Source organism: Elephantulus edwardii, unplaced genomic scaffold (assembly GCF_000299155.1).
Source record: "Elephantulus edwardii isolate Elephantulus edwardi_28Jun2011 unplaced genomic scaffold, EleEdw1.0 scaffold00056, whole genome shotgun sequence".
Lineage (NCBI taxonomy): Eukaryota > Metazoa > Chordata > Mammalia > Macroscelidea > Macroscelididae > Elephantulus > Elephantulus edwardii.
In genome coordinates, this window is record NW_006399806.1 from 9,239,484 (window position 1) to 9,262,099 (window position 22,616).

At 38.5% G+C, this 22,616-nt stretch overlaps 1 pseudogene; it reads left to right on the forward strand.

The window, feature by feature from the left end:
* Positions 1-19,670: 19,670 nt before the first annotated feature.
* On the forward strand, positions 19,671-20,335 carry LOC102843390 (annotated as a pseudogene).
* Positions 20,336-22,616: the final 2,281 nt, after the last annotated feature.

The window sequence follows — 22,616 nt, forward strand, 5'->3', positions numbered from 1 at the left end:
AACAATTGCTGAGGTAGTCTTGGGTTTGCTGTGATGCCGAACCTTGTGTCATTGAGGTAGGGGGTGTCAAGTGCCATAATGGCTGCCGATGGTGGACAGTATTTTGTGGAGCTCCCAGTTTAAGACAGGAGTGACAACCACTTCCTAAACCACATGCCTCTGGAAACTCTATGGACTTGGAGAAAGAATGACAGTTATAGAAAAGTTTCAGACCTTTTGTTCATAGGGTTGCTATGAGTCATGCTCTACTTGATGGCAATCAACAACAACTCATAAACACAGATTGGTGGACATCTCAGGCCTGGTTGAACAGAGGTCTAAAATCTGTGACAAGGAAGTGTGACACATTTTGAAACATATTATATTTTCAAATAATACTAAAAACATAGTCTATTACTAGCACTGCTATTATTATTCTTGCATATTTTGGTCATGTTGTCAGGTGTTGCTATTCCTGGGGGAAAAGACACGTTTGGAAAAAGAGTGTCAGCAAAAAGAGGAAAGACCTTCAATGAGGCATACTGATACAGTGGCTGCCGCAAGATTTACAATTTCTGAAACCTGACAGAAAGTTTCCATATGTGGGTGGGTGAGTTAAGCCAAATTGTATGGTTGTTCAATTTACTCACCAACGCAAGACCTCAAGTTGTGTAATTTTGTTTTGAGGCACCCTATAGGAGTAATTTGGTCTCATAGCAAACTAGTCTCTTGTGTGGTTTACCTGTTGGATATCTAGTCATCTTCTACTATATTACTTTTCTTCTGCTTCTTGTTGGACACTATTCTGAGGTACTGGTCTTCTCTGGTTACCAATGCTTCAGGGTGGTTTGTGCTCCAATCTACAAAATACTGTAGTCCTTTTCACTCACCTCCAACAGAGTTTTGCTAAAGCAGCTCTTTTAATTTTTAGTATGGTACTTTATCTAGCCAGAATTTAGAGCAAGCTTTATGATACTTTACAAGAGAAAATTTAACTGCTCTGTGCCAATCAATTCTGACAGCGAAAGCTTTTTTTAAATAAAATATCATGTTCCTACACCAGCCTTACATATCTTTGTGTACCGTTGAGTCAGAAGAACCCACAGCTGGCCTTCCACAGGCCTTCCTTACAAAGATACATTGGTCTCTTCCAGGAAGTGTCTTCTACAAATAGACCTTTCTTGAGCCACACTATCAGATATCTGAAAATCTGAGTCCCCACCAGTGGTATCAATATTTTTATTGATCTGAGGTTTCTGATTCACAAGCATTATTATCTCAATGGATTCTTTTAACTTTTAATAAACATGACAGTTTTAAGAATTATGACAGAACAACACTCCTATTATTTTTGAGTATATTCTCGCTCAGGGAAATGCCAAGACTGCAAATCTTTTTTTTAAAAAAATATTTTTAATTGAGATTTTTATTAAAGTTAAAGAGAACTTGGATTTCCATTCATATATTGTTGTACATTTTTCTTGCTAACCCCCCTCCCCCAGGTGGCTTTTCTCTTTGACAAAAAATCATTTCATTGCTGCACAATTTTCTCCCTCCCCACAAACCCCAGTCCACTTAGCTATGCACCTCTTATTCTGGACTGTTGTCATGCAAATAATACCTTTTCATACATTCCTTTTCAACAGTTCTTTTCCTCATCTGTTTCCATGCAGTGTACATTATTTATCCCCTCATTTCTTAGTTTCATCCAACCCCCATGTCAATCTATTTTATAACAATGACATTATGAACTATTTGCACTTTCGTGACTGAGATATTTCAGCATAATGTCCTCCAGGATCACCAATTTTGTATAGTATTTTATTGAATTCCTTGTTTTCCAGGGCTGTGTAATATTCCATTGTGTGAACATACCACAGCTTCTCTATCCATTCATGTGTTGATGGGCACGTGGGTTGTTTCCATCTCTTTGCTATTGTGAACAATGCAGCAATAAGCATATGTGTGCACAGATATCTATCTGGGTGGCAGTTCTGGCTTCTTTAGGGTATATTCCCAGTAGTGGAATTGCTGGGTCAAATGATATTTCTATCTGCAACTTTTTGAGAAAGTGACATACAGCCTTCCATAGTGGTTGCACCATTTTACACTCCCACCAACAGTTAATAAGGGTTGCATTTTCTCCACAACCTCGCCAGCGTTCATTGTTTGCTCTTTGGTTAACTTTGCTATTCTTACTGGGCTGAGATGATATTTCATAGTTGTTTTGGTTTGCATCTCTCTTAGAGCTAGTGATTTTGAACATTTCTTCTTGTGTTTGCTTGCCATCTGAAGATTTTCCTAATGGGAGGAGACTACCCCATCTTCTCTCACAGAGCAGCTGGTGCGTTTGAACAATCGTTATATTGTTAGCAGCCCAGTACAACCTGCAATGCCCCACATACCCTTTGAAGGACAAGAAGAAACTCTAAGAAAAGTAATTGTTATTTTGCTTCCACTTCAATGCTTGCTTCCTTTTAGTCAAGAGATGCAAGTAAGACAGGGCAAAAGCTTTCCTGATACTTGGTGAGTTAATGAAGATACTCCATCCGAGTGTTAGAGCACAGAATTAGGGAGAGGGGGGAAGTCATATGATTGACTAGAAAGTTTGTTTGGCAATGGAAGGCACAGACAGGTGTGCTCTGAACAATGGACACACAAAGAATAAGAAATAGGAAGTTTCAGTGACAGGATAGCAAGAGGCCTCTGTTCACAGCAGTGTCATGTTGACTACCCCTGGAGACAGGCTTTTATCTCCCTCAAAACAGTTCATGGTGACCTTGTTGCTGAAGCCTGAAAGCTCACAAGAGACACATTCATCAGGACCGATTTCAAGTCTGAACCCTTTGGCTCAATTACAAGACAAACCAAGAAAACATCAATTATGCTTTCTAGCTCAGATTTCTGCATGCTTCTATATGTAATCTTCAATTTTCTGAAGCTGGTGTAACTAATTTTTTTTTAAGGATTAATGAAACTAGCTACAACAGAGTATCTTAGGAAAGTCTGGTGACTTAGTGGTAAGAAGTTATGCTGCAAACCCGGAGACAAGTGGTTTACATTTACTAGCTGCAATGAAGGTAAAAGATGGCCACTCTCCTGTGTGTTTTATTGCCTCTGAAAACTTCCTGGAGGGTCAGCTATGAGTTGGTTCTGACTCAATTGTACATAACAAGAGAGCAGCTTGTTAAGCCAGAAGACTCAGGTTCAGAAATACAAAAAGTTCTCCTCCATAACATGTTGACACGTCTAAATGGCTTTTCCATGATAAACAAACAAAAAAGAATAATTAATGAACCTTAGGTCAAAGTCAGGTTTCTCTGACTCCACGGTGGAGTTTTGCATGTATGTCTAGTGATGGATTGTTGACCTTGCTCTATTTTGTAATATTAGGAAAATTTCCCCTCTACAAATTAAAAACTAATACCCTTTCACATTTAAATCACAGAAGTGGAATTTTTAAAAGTACCAGCAATCTCCTAAGCACTTCTTCAGACCACTCTAGCCTTCTCCCATTTCTTGGTCCTGCTGCTGTCATTCTGCTCATTCCTATACAGATGCTGAAACAATTTAAAAGAATCGTGCCTCATAGCAATGCAGGTGTAATGTACCAGACACCTCCTCCCAAGTTTCCCTGCTGCTTCCAATTTGTTAGATTCAATAGGACTTCACGTGGCATACACACATATGTAGCTCAGCAAATGGGCATTATTGCCTTACAAAACAAAAGATGTTGTCTATTTTTCACCCTTTCTCTCTCTGACAATGGACTACTGTGAGATGCAGTTTATGTGACATCCTATGAACTATCTTTTAGGATTAGGTATGTTTGTTTCACTTCTAATAGTAAAGGGAAGATGTGTTAACAATGAAAGTACAGCCACACATTTCAAGTCACAACTATTAAAAAAGTCTAAGTCAACTTAAATGATATTGTACCCTACCATAAGGTCTATTAATTTTTGAGAAAGTGTAATATTATAAGGACAAAGAAAAAAATTAGAATGAGTCTACATACTTACATTTCTGAAAGAAAAAAGTTAACCATACTTAGTATTGCTAGTACTGTGTAGAGAGTTGTGCTGCTGTCAAACTCCTCCTGTACAATTTTTAGCTTCTGAAAACACACTAGAAGGTGAGTTATGAGTTATTTCTGACCCTACAGCAATGAGAGAGAGTCTTCAGATGGCCTTGTTAAACTCTTTTATTTTGGACATAGTGAAATACTAAACAGAAAAGTTAAATGACCTGTGTTCTAAATTATCCAGCCAACTGATGGCAGAATGAACATGGAACCCAGGCTCCTGGGGTTCTGACATTACAGCATAATCTTAGAGTTGGGGGGTGATAACAATATTCTGTCCAGCGGGCAGTTTAGGCACATAGGATAGGGTCTTCAGACACTCAGAGCTTGTTGAAAAACATTCATGAAGGTCTGCAATTTGTCATCCTCTTACATCACACATCTTCTCTTGTTACAAATCAGTTTTTGCAACTTCTTTCATTACAGAGAAAAGATTATTTCATTGATTATGCAAATTATTACATAAATCTTTATTTAAAAGACACACACAAAAATGTAAATTATTTTGGATCAGTACCTCAGGTATCATCGTCACAAGGTAAAAGGAAAAAAAACTAAAGTTTTGTTTCTTGAATTGGCAGAACAGAAGACAAGATTGCAGAGTGTATAACTATAGTGAAAGGTTGTCTTCCTCCTCCTTCTGGGTCCAGTCTGAAAACAATACTTGCCCCAGAATCCCAATTTGCTCCAGTTAAATCCATAAACACCTGTTGAGTTCCATTATCTGCAAAAACCTGAGCTAATGGCTGTCCCTTTGGAAATCTACTTGTGTCCTTTCTTTTCCACAAAACCTCCTCCAGGTACTATAGATCTCTCACCTCTGAATGTCAATAATAATTACCAAAATTGCACAAAATAATGGTGGAAAGTTACTCAATATTCATACTCAATCTTACCCTCTCACTGATGTTGTTGTTATGTACTGTCGAGTCGCTTGCGACTCGTAGCGACCCTGTGTACAGTAGCCCTAAACTCTGCTCTGTCCTGTGCCAATCGCACTGTCTCTGACACTCCCATCCCGATTATCCCAGTCACTGAATCAATCCACCTCATAGAGGGCCTTCCCCTTCTGCTCTGTCCCTCCACCCTCCCAAGCATGATGTCCTTCTCCAAGGACTGGTCTCTCCTCACAACATGTCCAAAGTATGTTAGACGGAGACTCATAATCCTTGACTCCAAGGAGCCACCGGGTTTAACCCTCTCCAGGACAAATCTGTTTGTTTTCCTAGCAATCCATGGTATTCTCAATACTCTTCTTCAGCACCACAGCTCAAAGGCATCAATTCTCCTTCTATCCTCCTTGGTCATTGTCCAACTCTCTGATGTGTAACAAGTGATTGTGAAGACCATGGCCTGTATCAAATGCACCTTAGTCTCCAGAGAGACACCATTGCTCTTCAGTACTATTTCAGTTAAATACTTTAAGCTCTAAAAGGGCAGGCACAGGTATATGCATACCTTGCTCATGGTTGTAAGCTCTGGTGTCTAGCATAGTGCACAATATATACTAGTCTTTTAATATTTATTTATTGAATTCATTCATTTTGCTCCTTGCTCTGTGTGGTAACCAACTTGTCTCTCTTTGTCAGGACTTTCTTTTTTTAACATTAAAAGTCCTGCATCTCAGGAAACCTTTACTCCCAAGAAAACTGAGATAGTTGGTCAACCTACTGTAGGATTTGCAAGTTGTCAACTTGTGACAAACATCTCTCTGAGAGTAAATATCCCTGACACCGAGCTGAGCATTTTTATCTCCACTATTCTGTCTAAATACTATCTAACCAGAACTGTTCAAGAGATATTGTTTTCCCAGATGATTCCTTAGACTCTACTAATACTACCCTTACATGTGGAGGATTATTGTTTAGAATCTTTTCTCTGGGGGAAAAAAAATAAAGTCATTTGTCGTTAAAATCTGACTCACGGAGCTGCTCAAGCGATCAGGACCAGGACAGTTCAGAGGGAAGAGGAGAGCAGGGTGACCCAGCAAGTCCCTATGAAGGGCCACAAAGGTCTCAGAAAACATCAAAGTGAGGAGAGGCAATTTCTTTTCGTTGTTATTAAGTGATTGCATCTGGTAATCCTCTTTTGATGCAACAGAACAGTCAGTCCCATTTATCTTTCCTACATCCTAAAGGTGTAACATTAAAACTGTAGATGATTTTCTTCATCAGCTCATGATTCTACAATAACTCATTTGATCCAAAGTTCATTTCATGTCTTAAATAACTAATATATGCCTATTTTCTAATTATGCTAACAATTTCAACTTACAGACTATTCCTTGCCTGATACTACCAAATCTTTCCTCTCATCTCTGGTAAATGGCTTAATGTGTATTGCTCTTGTGCAGTTCACACACATATCTAAGCAGATAATTTTTCATAAACAGGATCATTCTTCTATGATTTTTTCACACTATAGCATATCTCAGAGATCTGTTTATTCAGCTATTAATATTTATCCCAGAAGCATTGCAGTACAGATAGTTCAGATTCCTGAACTGAATGTGAATTTCTGGGTTTTATTTTAGGAGTTTGGTGGCCTATGTGCTATATGTTGTGCTGATAACTGAAAAGTCATTGGTTTGGATCACTAGCAACTCCTCCAGAGAAAGATAGGCTGCCGCCTCCCAGGAAGATTAATAGACTCAGAAATCTGATCAAGGGCCATTATGAGCAGGAACTGGTTCAACAGGAATGGGTTAGCGGGTTAGGGTCCATTTTAGCTCTGTCACATATCAGCCTTAAAATAACTCTTATGGCACTTATTCTTTGATTTGGCTAAACTTTCTGAGTTTGTAAATCACAGACTAAGGTATTATCATTTACTATGTCTTGACTGAACTATAAAAACTATATTCTTAAACTTAACTGGAAGCTTTGAGACCCAGTCACCTTTGGGAAGCCTCAATTCAAACAAAAAACTCACTGACAAATTTGTCAATTGTCAATACAAGTCTGCAACATCTGGGGTATTTCAAAATTTGTCCTATTTCTGAAACAACTTTGAAGCACTTGGATACTATAAGCCATTTCATCATCCTTTGTAAGAATTCTGGGTGACAAATGTTGTATTAAACAAAAGGAACATATTTTAGGGCATTCAGTTTGTGGAAATGAAGCAGTAAATTATTCCTTTTAAAAAAACTAAGGATCTCTTGTGAAGACACATCTATAACCTGTCTCATGCTTTTGAGTTTGTGGCTTTACTCTTGAATATGCACCGTTTCACCTGCTTATATTCTATTTCTCCCCCATTAGTTTGGTGTCTCCCCAGAATTAAGAATGATTTACAATTTGTTCCCATCATAACACCCAATAAAGACAAGAACATTATTGGAAGGAGAAAGATGATTTATAAACATAGTATCTGACCACATATTCTGAAAATCAGGAAACTATGATCATGTTTTTAATAGTCTAGTGTCTAAACAGTGTCATTAGGTTCTCAATGTACTATGCATAAAAGACGCCTTACTAATTAACAATCATCACAAAATAATACATCAACTCTAAGGAAAAATAAAATAACTTCCTTAAGTAAAGTACCAAACCATAAAAGAGGATGCACAACTTGTGTGTTTGGAAAAGAAATATGTAGAAATATAACTATCGGGATAGTTAAACAAAATTATTATTTTCTGAAAGATCATATTTGAGGGAGTGGGGTAGACGCTGGAGACATTTGAGGACATAGTTCCAGGTGGCTTCCTCTAGTTTTATGACCCTACAAAATCATTGTAGGAGCATGGCATTCCAACCTTAATCATAAGAAAGAAAAATACTCTCCCTTGTTTTAAACTCCAGACAACTACAAAAGCAAGTTTATGCTTTTCTCAGGAATCCATGATTCATTTTAAATGAATCAAACTGTCAAGTTCTCTCAGGGCCATGTTGAGACAGAGCAGTCCATGTTTTCAGACCTCCATCTGAGAAACTGTTTTACTAAAGTCATCCAATTTAGTGCAGTCTGAAGCATGGAATGCATCACTTGTCTCCTTATTTGCCTCTCTAGCCTCAGTTTCTCTGTAATCGTCTTCCCTCAGACCCCATCATCATCATCTCATTACTGTCAGGTCAGAATTGACTCATGGCTGACTCTCCAGTCAGTTTACAGAGGCTGTAAATCACATGTGAGGAAATTGTCCGTCTTTCTCCTGCAGAACTATTGGTGAATTTGAACTGCCTGCCTTTGTGTTGGCAGCATATAACTCCTTACCAACATCAGCATTCATGGGTTGTTTTTTCTTTCATCTTTCTAAGATGGAATTTATGTTTATATTACTTTGGACACTGGGTGTGTCCATTATAACGAGACCAAGAAAGGCATTATGAAAAGCTAAAAATACATATTCGTACTTACACAAATACAGTTACACTTACAAATGCATAGATGAAAAGATACTATATCCTCAACATATTTTCAATAACTGACTGATACAGATACAAACCATAATCTACCTATCAATTTGTTTCTTGTGGTAATTTGTAGGATGTAAGTACCAGTTCTTCACATACCAGCAGAGAAACCCATCATTGACAGGTTTTAACGGAAGCTTTCAGACCAAGAAAGACAAGGAAGAAGGTTTGACAACCTACTTCTAACAATAAACCAATGAAAATGTGATGCTGTCCTACATATTGCTGGAAGATGAGTTCTCTAAATACATTGTCTGGAAGCAATGACTGTGAGCATCCCAACAATCCTGAAGATGGTACAGGTCTATGTAACATTTCATTCTGTTCTATAAAGTAGTTATGAGTCAGAGCTGATTCAATAGCAGCTAATAACAACAATACATACAAAAGAGCAGGTCCCTTTCCTCAAGGGCAGGAGAGGGGCTCACTCGCTGCGTGCTTCATCATTCAGAGCTCTCCCTTAGATCAGGCCAATGCTAACCTTTCCCGAAAACCACACCTTAATCAGTTTTGACCCATTAGATTTCTTACTTCCCTTTACATGTTGTTCTTGAAGAATAATTCCCCTATTCATCACATGGACCCCATCCCTGCCTTAGGATCCAAGTAAATGAACAACAAACAATGTCTCTCTCTCTCCTCTCCCCCCCACACACACATACACTCTTTTTGAGCAATTTTGTTATGTGATGTGTGACATACTTTAATTATAAACTTTTTAAATATTGTCATTTTGACATTTTTGGTTTTGTTTCCTTAATATAACACTAGATGAAAACAGCCTTAAAGTAAAAGCATGATAGTGCAATTTATTCACATTACAAAATGTTCAAAGGTACCTTGCCTTTTACCTTTTCAGACCTTCTTCATTGTCATTCTGTATATCCAAACTATTTTTCACCTTATCTTTTTGTCTGGAAAACTTCCATTCATCTTCAGTTATGATTCCTCTGAAACATCTTCCCAGATATTCTCTTTTAAATATGTGTGAAAGAGCTCTGGTGGTGCAGTTATTTACGGGTTGTGCCAGCTAAGGATAGTGACTGAAACAAGAGGCAGCTTAATATCAGTAACATAGATGGTCTCCTCCTATGATGATTTCCAGCTTTGCAAGTCCAATAGAGAGTCTCCATACGTCAGAGCTGGCATTACAGCAGTGAGAAATCTATGTTATTATTGCTCATATATTGCATAACATCCTGAATCCTCTAGATAGAACAGTCCATAAACTTGAGAATGGTATGAAATGAGACCATCTTGGCCATAACTGAATCCTCAGAATCTAATAAGCTCTCAGGCACACAGTAGGTGTACAGTTTTAAATTTAAAATAATTGTACGTACAAATTCTACCAAAATGAATGAAATACTGAGTGAGCTGTTCTCTATTGGTTAACTACAAATGATGGAGGTATGATACTGGTTTGGACCAATTTTTCTCAACAAGTAGACACTTATAATCTACTTCAATTCCAGCTTCCCCAATTTGTTCTTTGCAACCTTTCCAAATTAATTTTTTGTGAGGGTAAGAGCCTCCAGGCTGCATTTAGAAAGATCTTTAAATAATATCATAGACTGTAAGCTGCTTAATAAAAGAGACCGTGTCCATTCATTTCAAAACTTATTACCAAACAGAAGATATTCAGGACATGTTGACTAAGCCATTGAGTACAGTTTCCTGGGGCATGTTACCTCATTAAAAGTAAACTTCTCAACATAACTTTCCTATATACCTTTTCCATTACTTTATCTTAATTCTTCTTCTAGAGTCAACTTCTTAAGTCTCCCTTTTGATAGCCAGTCACATTCCTATGCACCCACATGTGCAATATTCTTTGCTTTTATGAATCCTAATAGTGGAGTCCACTTTTCTCCTCAATTGATCCCTGAGGTTTTCCCAGACTGTTCCAAGCTCTTTTTGACCTTAGTCTTCTTCATTGGATTTTCATAAAACTAAAAACCACAGACGTGTTGTCATATCCTTTAGGGCAAGAACTCTGTCTTAGATGCTAGTAATACAGAGGTAAATATCTCACTGCCCAGAGCGTAATTGGCATTCACCTCGTGTTTTTGGATGTTTTTAATAAGCCAGTATAGGGAGTGTGTATGAAACAAATATTCTTTCCCCACTTCCTGTATTCCCGAACTTAATTTAAGACTAGAGAAAAATAGTTTAGACGCAAGGGGAAATACTTTTCATCCATATACATGCTTCAAACTTTGTACTTCTATATAGCTCAAAGTATATTGGCTAAAATCTTCACTGAACATCATTGGCACCTTGATCACATTTTTAGCTGAGAAAAATGGGCAAAACATACCTGCAATAAGATCAGTTAACCTTACTACCCTCACTATATGGTCAGCTTAGTGGGAACTTTATTTTTGTACTATTGTGAGGAAACCCTAGTTGGAGAAAAAATGCATAGAAGAAAATGTAGGTTCAGAGCTCAACAAAGCTGCTTACGGTCTCTCTCTTAGCCTCAGTTTTTCAGCTGTCTTATAAAAATCTAGACTTGTTCCTTCAGGCTCAACTCTAAATAAACTAGTATTGTTGGTCTTGTTAAGTGCCATTGAGTTATAGACGACTCATAGTGACCCTATGAACAAAAAGACCTGAACACTTGTATAACTTTCATCATTTCTCCAAGTTCATAGAGTTCCCAGAGGCAAGATACTTCAAAAGTGGTGACACTCCTGCTTCCAAGATTGTTTTAATCAGGGAACTCCACCAAACACTGTCCACCATGGGTAACCATTATCACATTTGATACATCAGTGTCACAGTGTTTAGCATCACAGCAACCAAGAGTTACCTCTGTAGAGCAATGTACAGACCAATGCTATCCCACTTAGAAGAAAGTCAATGACATTGAAGAAATTTTAATTACTACAAAATTATTTATCATAATGGCAACCTTCTTCCACTATCACTTAAGGTTTATAAAAACAGAAATACACCAAATCATTTGTTATCTTAACATTTTTTAATTCATTAAATGTCTGTTTAACCAGGATACCATTTCTATGTTGTTGTTATTATTAGGCATCATAAAGTGACTGAATATCCAACAATGAATGACCTTACAAACAACAGAGCTTAGCCTTGCCTTATCCTGCCACATCCTCTCAATCACTGCCATGCTTGAACCCATTGTGACATTCACTGTGTCAATTCATCTTGTTGAGAGGCTTCATCTTTTTCCCTGACCCTCCCCCCTTTTCTAGTACCATGTCTTTTTCCAAGGACCACAAGCTTGCCTAAATTATGTGAGATAGAGATTTACTTCCTTCGCTCTAAAGAGCAACTTGATTGCACTTCCTCCAGGAAAGACTTGTTTGTTCTTTTGGTATACCATGGGATGTTCAGTACTATTTGCAAAAACCGCAATTCAAAGGCATCAATTCTTCTTCTGTTGTCCTTATTCATTGTCCAATTTCAGATGCACAGGAAGCAAATGAAAATATCAGCTCTTGGATCAGGTACACTCTAGTCATTAAACTGACATCATTGCTTTTTAGGGATTTGGAGAGATCATTTACAACAGATTTCCCCCTCAAAAAAGACAACTTTTAGATTTCCTGACTACTATTACCATGAGGTTTGATTGTGGACCCAAGTAAAACTATATTGTTGACAACTTCAATTTTTCTCTCCATCTATCCTGAGGTTTCCTATTGGGCCAGTGGTGAGGATTTTTGTTTTCTTGATCCACACAGTCAAATACATTTTCATAGTCAACAAAACACAAGTAAACAACCAGAAATTCAAGCCAGATTTAGAAGAGGCCATTAAACCAAGGATATCATTGTTGATGTCAGAGAGATCGTGGCTGAAAGCAGAGAATACAAGCAAGATATTTATTTGTGTTTTATTGACTATATAAAGGCATTTAATGGTGTGTATCATAAAATAATGGATAGCATTGAGAAAAGGATGAATCCCAGAGCACTTAATAGTTAATGCACATGTGAAAACTATATATGAACTATGAAACAGTAGTCTGAACAGAACAAGGAAATTTGCATGGTTTAACGTCAGGAAAGGTATGTGTCATTCAATGTGTCTATTTAATGTTTATTTGTGCCACCATTGCTAGGTTGCTGTTCATTGTTGTTGAATAGCTGACCTGGAAGTGGGGTTTTTAAATGTAATAAATTGTACTAGCACGGGTTGTTTGTCTTCTTTCTATGGAGCAGCTGGTGAATTTGAGTTGTGTGCCTTTAGGTTGATAGTGCAGCTACTTTTCACTAGGCCACCAAAGCTCCCTTGCATCATTGCTATGTTGTTCTTAGATGTCATCAAGTTGACCAAGATTCATAGCAACCCTATGAACAGATTTACCATTGTTGTGTTGTTACATGCCATTGAGTTGGCAACAACAACAATCCTATGAACAATAGCTCTGATCCTTGCCCTATCCTGAGCCAACCTCACTGTCTCTGACAGACTTGTCACCACTGCCACAGTCAACTAACCTTATCCAGGATCTTCCATGCCTGTACTGACCATCTACCCTTCCAAACAGTATGTCCTTCTTTAAGGATAGTCGTGGGGAAATCAGTAAAGACTTTGTTAAGGAGCTTTCCTGCTATTAAAGGGTATCTATGTTTACAATGTTGGATAAGAGCACAACATCAAGAACACAAAGATTCTCACTATTGGGCCATTTGGCAGGATCATGATCGATGATGAAGAGATTGATATTACTAACAACTTACGTTTGCTTCACTCCATAATCAACACTCTTGGTACCAGTGGTCAGAAAATCAAAAGATAAATTGCACAGGGAGAATCTGCTCTTGGGGACTTCTCTGGAATACTGAAGAGTAAAGATGTCAGTATGGAGACTAAGGTGTGCCTGATCCAGGCCATGGTCTTTGCAATTACATGCTATGCATCACAGAGCTGGACAATGACTAGGGCTGATAGAGGAGATTTTATGTCTTTGAGCTGTGGTGCTGGAGAGGAGTATTAAATATACCATGGACTGCTAGGAGAACAAATAGGTTCATCCTAGAGAGAGTGACTAAGCTGCTTCTTGGGGGCAAGGATTCATAAGCTTTGTGTGACACACTTTGGACAGGCTACAAGGAGGGACCAGTCCTTGAAGAGGAACATCGTGCTTGGGAGGGTGGTTGGACAGCACAAGAAAGGAAGACCCTCAGTAAGATAGATTGACTCGGTGGCTAGAGTAATGCAGGTAGGTGTGTCCAAAATGGTAACGTTGGCTCAGGAAAGAGCAGGGTTCGGAGCTGTTGTACATAGGATCGCTATGAGTCAAAGTGACTCAGCAACACATAACAACAACAACAACTACAATGCAATGTCTTTGAATAGTCAATCTAAATGTTTCATTTTTTAAAAAGAAAACCAGGCTTGTAAGGTATGATTTATTTTAATGTAGTTATTTACTGTCAACAATCACTTCAAAGTGTTAGTAATAATACCAATCTTACTGATAAATGTGGCCAGCATACAGTATCCCTAACTTTATTGATATTACTCTAATTTTGTGGATAAGAAAACCGAGGCATAAAAAGTTATGTATTTTTCTGAAATTTACACCACTGATAAACAAGAGAGCCCATTTCATTCCAATCTATCTGGCTCAGACTAATCATTCATTCTATAATTTGGGTGACAATGGTTACTGGGAATCTAGACAGCAATGTTTACAAATCTTTTTCCCCCCTGGATTATTGTGTGTTGTTCTGTACCATTGAGTCAGCACCGATGCATAGTCGACCCTCTGGTGGGTTTTCAGAATCAGTTAATCGCATGAGAGGAGGTTGCCCATCCTTCTCCCACAGAGCAGCTGATGGATTAGAACTGTGTGCCTTTGGGATTGCAGCGCAGCTTCTTGCCACTGGGTACCAGTGATTAGTGTTTCCAAAATTCTGACACTTCTGTTGTCTATGATTTCTCAAGCATTTGAACATCTGCATATCTCCAAGGCATAAAGAAATGAACCGTTCTTTTATTCGGTCTTGATTTGCACGTGGTTGTTTTTCTTTTTATACTTTTAAAATCCTTGATGAAAATTAATGAAGGAAAGAGAGAGCTGGTTGGGTCTTTGTCAGTCTTCTGTATACTCAGACAAGGTTCTCTTTCCTTCCCTGATTCCCCAAACACCTTTAAGAAAATTCACACTGTCATAAGAATCCTAGACAAGCTCAGTTCTGGTCTTTGTCACATCTTTTTTATTTTCCCAATCCTCCCACCCCCACCAACGTTCTTTTTCTGTTTCTGATCAAAGTATTTACTAGACACCTACTGCATAGTCACCTAATGTTATGGACTAAGTTCCCACTCATGGCTGACCTCCCAGTAGTTTTCAAAGCTGTAAATTACAGGGGAGGACAGTGCCCATCTTTCTCATTCAGAGATAGATTTAATCCAATAGTGAAACATGACTTTTGGCATAGCAGTTCAACTGTCTACAGACTAAGTCAACTGAACTCCCTTATAATGCACTAGTCACCATATTCTTTGTCTTTAGGAAATCAATTCTGAAAATATCATAACTCATGCCATCAAGAAGCGTACCATTTAGTAATGAAGACAGAGAGAGAGAGAGAATATAAAAATAGTGATGCACAAAGATTGTTTCCTATTTTACTGGGTAATTGAGGTTCCTCAAACTCATTTACAATCCATTCTAACTTAATTTTTTTCAATCGTAGAGTTATTATCTCTCTTCATATCTCGAGTACATCTTCCTACCAATTGAGAGCAAAAAAAGCAATATGTTAAGAGAGGTTATCTCTCTGGATTTCAGATTACAGGAGAGTTTTACATTCTTCTTTATTCTTTTCATTAGTTTAATCATCCTTTAAAATAAGTTTTTGTTGCTGTATACAATCTATTCGGAACAAACTCATATGCTGAGCCTTCAGCGTACTTTCAGAGGCAGTAAATCACACTGGATGTGATTGCCCATATTTCTCCTATGGAGATTTTGATGGATTAGAACCATGCACCTTTGGGTTGGTGGAATGGTTCTTTACTACTAAGCCACCAGAGCTCCCTTAAGTGTGTTGCTGTGTACTATGATGCCAGAACCAACACAAGGCTGAGCCTGCAGCAGGTTTTCAGAAGCAGCAAATCACATGGGAGTAGACTGACCATCTTTCTACCACAGAATAGCTGGTGGTTTTGAACCATGTTCTTTGGGTAGTGAATTTTTTACCACGAAGTCACCAGAGCTTCCCTTAAAATAAGGAGAAGTCCTAAAATAATGTCCAGAGCTTATTCGGAATTAGCTAACACCTTCTCCCTAGGCTCCATTTTGATGTTCAGAAGCAATTCCAGAGGAAGATTCTCTCTTGGGGTACATATCCCTCCCTCCCCCAAGGCCAACCTCATGCTATTCAAGTTCTCCTTGATCTGAAATTATATCATGTACAGGGTATTTTTCAATTTTTATAGATATTATTCCAGTGCTTACTAATATCTTTCCATTCATTTATTTTCTGCATTATTTCATATTTGCCCACATACTTGATGAGCACAGCTCATCGCTTTCAAGGTTATGAAATTTCCTATTACCAATGACATTTGGGTCACATAATCATTTTTACTCTTAATGATTTTTTTTTCTCTCATTACAGTATTTTGAAAATTCTAAATTCTGGAGATAGGAACTGAATGTTTCCAGAATTAATAATAGGGATATAACAAAGAAATCAATTAAAACATGAAGCCTTTAATTATATAGTGAGTAATGTGAAATCACAAGTATTTTATTCACCTGGTCCTTCTCAGGTTACATTTATTCCTTGAGCTTTCCCTAGAGTTTGGAGATAAGGAACTAATCTTGGATCTACTAGTTTAACTTTAAGTAACTTTCAGTAAGTTTCCTAAACTCTTTGGGTAGAAAATGTACTTTTGCTCACCCCCTACTTTCTTTCTTTTTTTTAAATATGAGAAAGTAAACATTTTAATTATTGTCTTTTTACGTACATAATATATACATTGTACATTTTGTGTCAACTATGGAACTCTTTCACACATTATGCTCCTTGGCACACTAGATTCTTTATGATTGGGACCTTTATTAACATGATCCGTTATTTGTGAAGCTACATTGTATCCCTTTTGTTTTTCATATGAATTTGTTGGGGAAATGTGGAACATTTCTCTCATAATCCATTTTATTTCATGACATAATATTGCTTTTTTCTGGAAAATCTTTTATTACTTTCACTCCTATAAATCTGATTTTGTTATTTTATCATAGACCATCGTATTTGTTAAAGAAAAGACAAAGCATAGAACAGTAGTGCTCAAAAGAATTTGAAAATCATTTCAGTAGAACTGGCTCTGTGTATAGCCCTCCTTTCACTTCATAACGTAGAGACTCACTGTCCTGGGAATTTGTCCTCATATTTCACACTGATTAGAAGAGTGGAGGTCATTAAGTGAAAGACAAGCTTTCTTTTCTATCTTAATTTTTAGAAATAAATTTGATACATAGACATGGACATATAGACACGTTCACTAGTAAATGTCACATGTTTGTTCATGGATCAAGAGGAGAAAATACAAAGGAAGCCCGAGGTAAGAGTTAGGAAAAGCCAAAATTGGAAAATACAGAAAAGCAGAAGAGAATAAATTGAAGATAACAAAGGAATTATGAGATTGAAGAACGATGGCTTCCAAAGCTCTTCTCTTTTCTCAGAAAATACTATTAGGTGTCATAAATTGTGAGAGAACCACTTTTCACAAAGTAGATTTAGGTAGAATTACTTTCTCCAGGCATCCATTCATTTGGTGCTCCATTTTGTAGTCAGGCATGATGGGGGCGGGGGGTGGGGGGAGAAATTACCTGAACATCACTTCAGTACAGATTCTAACCCAGAAAAAGCAAGCTTCTTGATTTTAGGAAAAGTCTTTTAGGGATTTATAGAATTGGGTTAGATCTTGGTCCACTAAGATTTAAGGTAAGAATGAAGAGGAGGACTTTTTAAAATTTTATTTGGAAACTCAGAATACAAGCTGCCAACCATGACTGCTATTAAAAGAACAGGAATTGATGACTAGGACTATTTCTCTTTTTACCTTGCCTCTCTAAAACATTTCACTGTAAAAAGTTTCCAGTTGTACACAGTTAGCATAAACATCCCCAAAGGTATAAATTTTATAAAATGTCTACAGAATCATTATTTTTCTTAAACATCATTTTATTTGTTTTGTTTTTTATCTTGCACTGCTAACCCAATGGCCATGTTTCTGTGGTAGTTCAAACTCACCAGTATCTCTTTAGGAAGAAAAACAGGCAAACTCTCCCCATGTGATTCACAGTCTCATGAACACAATGGAAGGCCAGCTAGGAGTTGGTTTCTACTCAACAGCAAAGAGCTAGCTACTTAGATCATTGGTTCTTTTAGGATCTAAAGAAGAAATATGCATGTTAGAAGTTGTTAGGTTCTATTAAGTAGAGTACAATCTATAGTGTAACCCTATGAACAACAGATCTGAATCCTGTCCTATTTTGTGCCATCCTCACACTAACCATTGTAGCAGTCACTATATCATTTGATCTTACTGAGGGTCTTTCTCTCTTTTGCCAAACCTCCACATTTTGAAAGATGATGTCCCTTTCCAAGGATTAGTCTCTCGTAGCAACAATGTCCAAAGAATGTGAGACAAAGCTTTATAATTTCTGCCTCCAAGGAGCACTCTGGATGCATTTTCTCTAAGACATACTAGTTTGTTCTTTTGGCAGCCCATGGGATGTTCAGTGCTTCTTTAACACCACAGCTCAAAGTCAGCGAGTCTTCTGTAGTCCTTATTCATTGCCAAGTTAGAAGTAGTTTCTAAATTTTCCACAAATACGATTTCTGAGTTATATTCTCCCAAATCCACATTTTAACTCAACATTTGCACACAAATATATCCCAGAAACTTAAAAAAAAAAATATGGCTAACGCAAAATGTATGGTTTCTTCTGTCCCCTACTACCCAAATATAATTTTCGGTCTGTGGTCCTAAAACAGCAAGCGGTCCCAAAATGGATATATTACATATGGCAGAAATTTGAAAATGCATCTTCACTTCTTCCTTCTGACCTAAACTACACCAGTTACATTTCTAAGTCTTGTCCATTCCATCCCTGAAACACTTTTTGATCCAGTTATCTCTTTATATTGCCAGTGCCCTAGTACCATTAATTCTCTTGTAAAGTACTGTAGAAGCTTAACTTACTTCTCATTCTTGTTACATATCTAACTCTCAGTTTTATTCTTCAGATGTTGATCAGATATGTCTAGTTATTTCTGATGATTGTATTCTGTAAATTACTGTGACTCTTAAGATATATTTCAGAATATTTTACTTGGCTATTTAGTCCCTCAGTGACAAGTTCCTTGTTCTCATTACCAATCTCTGGGGCTTAGGTCCACAACTACAGAGATTATACTATTTTTCTCACAGGTTTTTCATAAAGAGGTAGTTAATAAATATTTATAAAGCATTTCCAACTATCCCTGGCACAGAATAAGTCCTATTAAACAAAAGAAATAAATAAAAGCTTATCTTAATCTATCCTTCCACATTGATTCCTTCTTAGTGCCTTAAATACATCAAGTGCATTCTCCTCTTCTTAGAAAAGTAGTTGTTGTTGTTGTTGTGCACCATCACGTCAGAACTGACCCATAGCTGACTCCAGTGGATTTTTAGAGTCAAGCAGTACGTCACACATGACTGCCCATCATTCTCACGTTGAGCAGCTGATGATTTCAAACAGCATGCCTTTGTGTTGGCAATGCAATTCCTTACCACTAAGCCACCAGAGCTCCTTTAGAAAAGTAGAGCATCGGCAAAAGAGAGGAAGACCCTCCATTAGGGGGACTGACACCATGACTGCAATAGTGGACTTGATCATGGTGGAGATTGTGAGGACTGCACAGGTTAAGGCAAGGTTTTGATCTGTTGTCCACAGTTATCACCATGGGTGTGGTCGACTTGATGGCACCTAACAATAAAAACAACATTCTCGGGAAGTGCTATGTCTGCGCCAGAAATGGAGCACCCACTGACCCCTCCTCATGGCGGCGGAAGCTTGGGCGCGGTACGGTGGTGATTGAGTGAGCCTGGCGGGTGGGCGCCGAGCTCTGGCCCGGCCTCCAGGTGCCCCCCGGCCTCCAGGTGCCCCCCAGGCTCCGCACTCCTAATGTTTCGAAATGGTGAACTATTTCCTGGGCCAGAGCGTGCTCCGGAGTTCCTAGGACCAAGTGTTCGCCGCCTTCTGGCAGCGGTACCTGAATCCCTACAGCAAACAAGTCTTGACGGAAGACATAGTACGCTGGGAGGTTACCCCTGACCAGAAACTCCTGTCCCGGAGACTCCTGACCAAGATCAACAGGATGCAGCGCTGGGCTGCGCGATTGTTTCCTGCCAATGTTGCTCACTCGGTGTACATCCTGGAGGACTCTATTGTGGACCCACAGAATCAGACCATGACCACCTTCACCTGGAACATCAACCATGCCCGGCTGATGGTGGTGGAGGAACGCTGTGTTTATTGTGTGAACTCTGGTAACAGTGGTTGGACCGAAATCCACCGAGAAGCCTGGGTCTCCTCTAGCTTGGTGTCTCCAGAGCTGTCCAGGAATTTGGTCTGGCTCGATTTAAAAGCAATGTGACCAAGACTATGAAGGATTTTGAATACATCTTGGCCAAGCTACAAGGTGAAACCTCTTTTAAGACACTTGTTGAAACTGCCAAGGAAGCCAAGGAAAAGGCAAAAGAGACAGCACTGGCAGCTACAGAGAAGGCCAAGGACCTAGCCAGCAAGGCAGCCACCAAGAAACAGCAGCAGCAGCAGCAGCGGCAACAATTTGTGTAGCCATCATCAGCCCTGCACAGCCCTTCTACCACTACCATCGCACAGCCGACAGACAGTCCAGCTCCAACCCCCTAGCCCCAGTGTGCTCTCTTGTTAAAAATCAACATCCAGCCCTATTTCTTGCCTAAGAGATAGGCTAGGGCAAGGGGTAAGGGTCTTGTTTGGCATCTACAGAACAGCAAGCATGTCCTCCATGGTCTGTGCTGATTCTGCATATTCCTCCCATTTGGCAGCTGAGGCACAAAGAGGCACAGACTTGCCCGGGTCAGTGTGCAAGTGAAGTGGGAAATGCTAGACTGTAAGCTCCGTGAGGGCAGGGATCTGTTTACACTCTGATGTGTCCCACGTATTTGGAATAATATCTAGTATGTAATTGGCACTCAATAAATAACTTGACTTCAGTTAGTCCCCCCCCCAAAAAAAAAACAAACCAAAACAAAAAACCCAAAACAACAAAAAACAACATTCTCCTTTCAGCACCACTTGCAAAGTTCTTTTTTCTACCGGTAATTCCCATTACTCCCCTCTTATCCTTGTTATTCCCCACTCATTCTTTGATATCTCATTCAAATGAGAAAAGTTATGTTGACACCTATGCTTCTGAATAAGGCCCTCATAATATCCTTTACAGAACTTAACTTTTTGTAATTGATTTGTGTAATAACTGCTTACTTCCTGTGTACCTAGACAGACTGGAAGCCATAGACAGGAACATTGAGATAGTATTTGTATTGTTTAGGTTTTATCCTTATATCTAGTGCAGTATCCAGCACAGGAACAAGGATTTAATGATACACTCCATCCTTCTGTCTATAAACCTACTTGCTTGATTTTCAGTTTCTTATATGCTGTGATGTAAAATGTGCAATTTTTTCAGTTTATGAAAAGTAGAGCTGAGCTTTAACCACTCCACTGAAGACTGACTTTGTACGGAGCTACTGTTTAAAGATGCATAAGAATGAATCAGCTGTGAGTCAGAATAGACTTAATGGCACAAGACAACAACAAGAATGACTATCAACACTCAGTGTTACTCTCTTTAAAATTATGTCTCAAAATATGTAGCAGGAGTAAAGATTTCCCAGTTCAGTGATAAATTATTTGCCTTGTCATACAGGAGTTCAACTAAGGCCATCCTGCATCCAAGATGTTTGCTTGTTACTAGTCACTTTACAATGAGATGAATAACTCTTCCTCAATGGTGAGCTTTTCTTAAGGTTCTCAATTGACCAAACCTCCGTTTGCACATGTAAAATAAATCACAGAATCACAAAGGAAGAAACCACACAGTATACAGTCCTGAGTCATGTATAAGATGAATTTATCCAACTTATAGACTAATGGAAGGAGTTCACTTTCCTTTTAGATTTTTTAAAAAAAATCTGTTTCCAAGGGAACACTGTAGTTAAAGCATAACCAGTAGAGATGGGGAGAAATGTTCCATCTCCTGCAATAAAGCACCTATTCATTTGTACACTTTAGTGTATCTTCAGAGATAGTTCAACCTAGGATTGGATGATTTATGAAGGAATCAGCTCAACTGGATCCAAGCATTCTCCTTGCTGTGAGTGAGGGATATAACCACTTTCATGACAGCAGGGTGTCTTGACATTATGAAGTAAATTATCTCTTCTTGGATACCAAGTGGTACTAGGAAAAAGTAATTTACCTTCTTCGGGTTACACACCCCCAGAGGATAAAGCACTCACCTAGATGAGCAAATTGCTTTTCCCTTATCATTGTGAAACACCATCCTAACACTATGTTCTCTTTGCCCTGGTCCATCTGAGGACAGGCTTTTATCATTCATTTTTATGCTCTTCTCCCCTTTCAGTGCATGGTTAGGAAAAGAACTCAGTGACAAAATGAAGAGTCCTATTTCTGCAGAAAAATGAAAGGCCACAACTCCAGGGAATAATACCATTTCAGTTATTCCTTAGATTTGCCTCCCTGAAATCCAGGTTGCACTGACACTAAAGACAAAAAGGGTGCATTTCCAAAAGTGAAGCAAAACAAGGCACAGACATGTTCACTGACATTATTTGCAGCCACATAGAGAGAGCCTGAGAAGAAACATTCTAAATGGTACTTCAGACATCTACTTGCAACTACCTTACAGCTACTTTGCTAAACTCTCCGGTATTAACTCTAAAGTTTAATATGACATTTACTGGTTCTGAAGCCTCTTACAAGTCCATAGGAGATGATCTCTTTGGGGAGGTCCGTGAGTTCTTTATCTTCCTGAGGGCATCATGTTATGTCCTCAAAAAACTCAATTTCA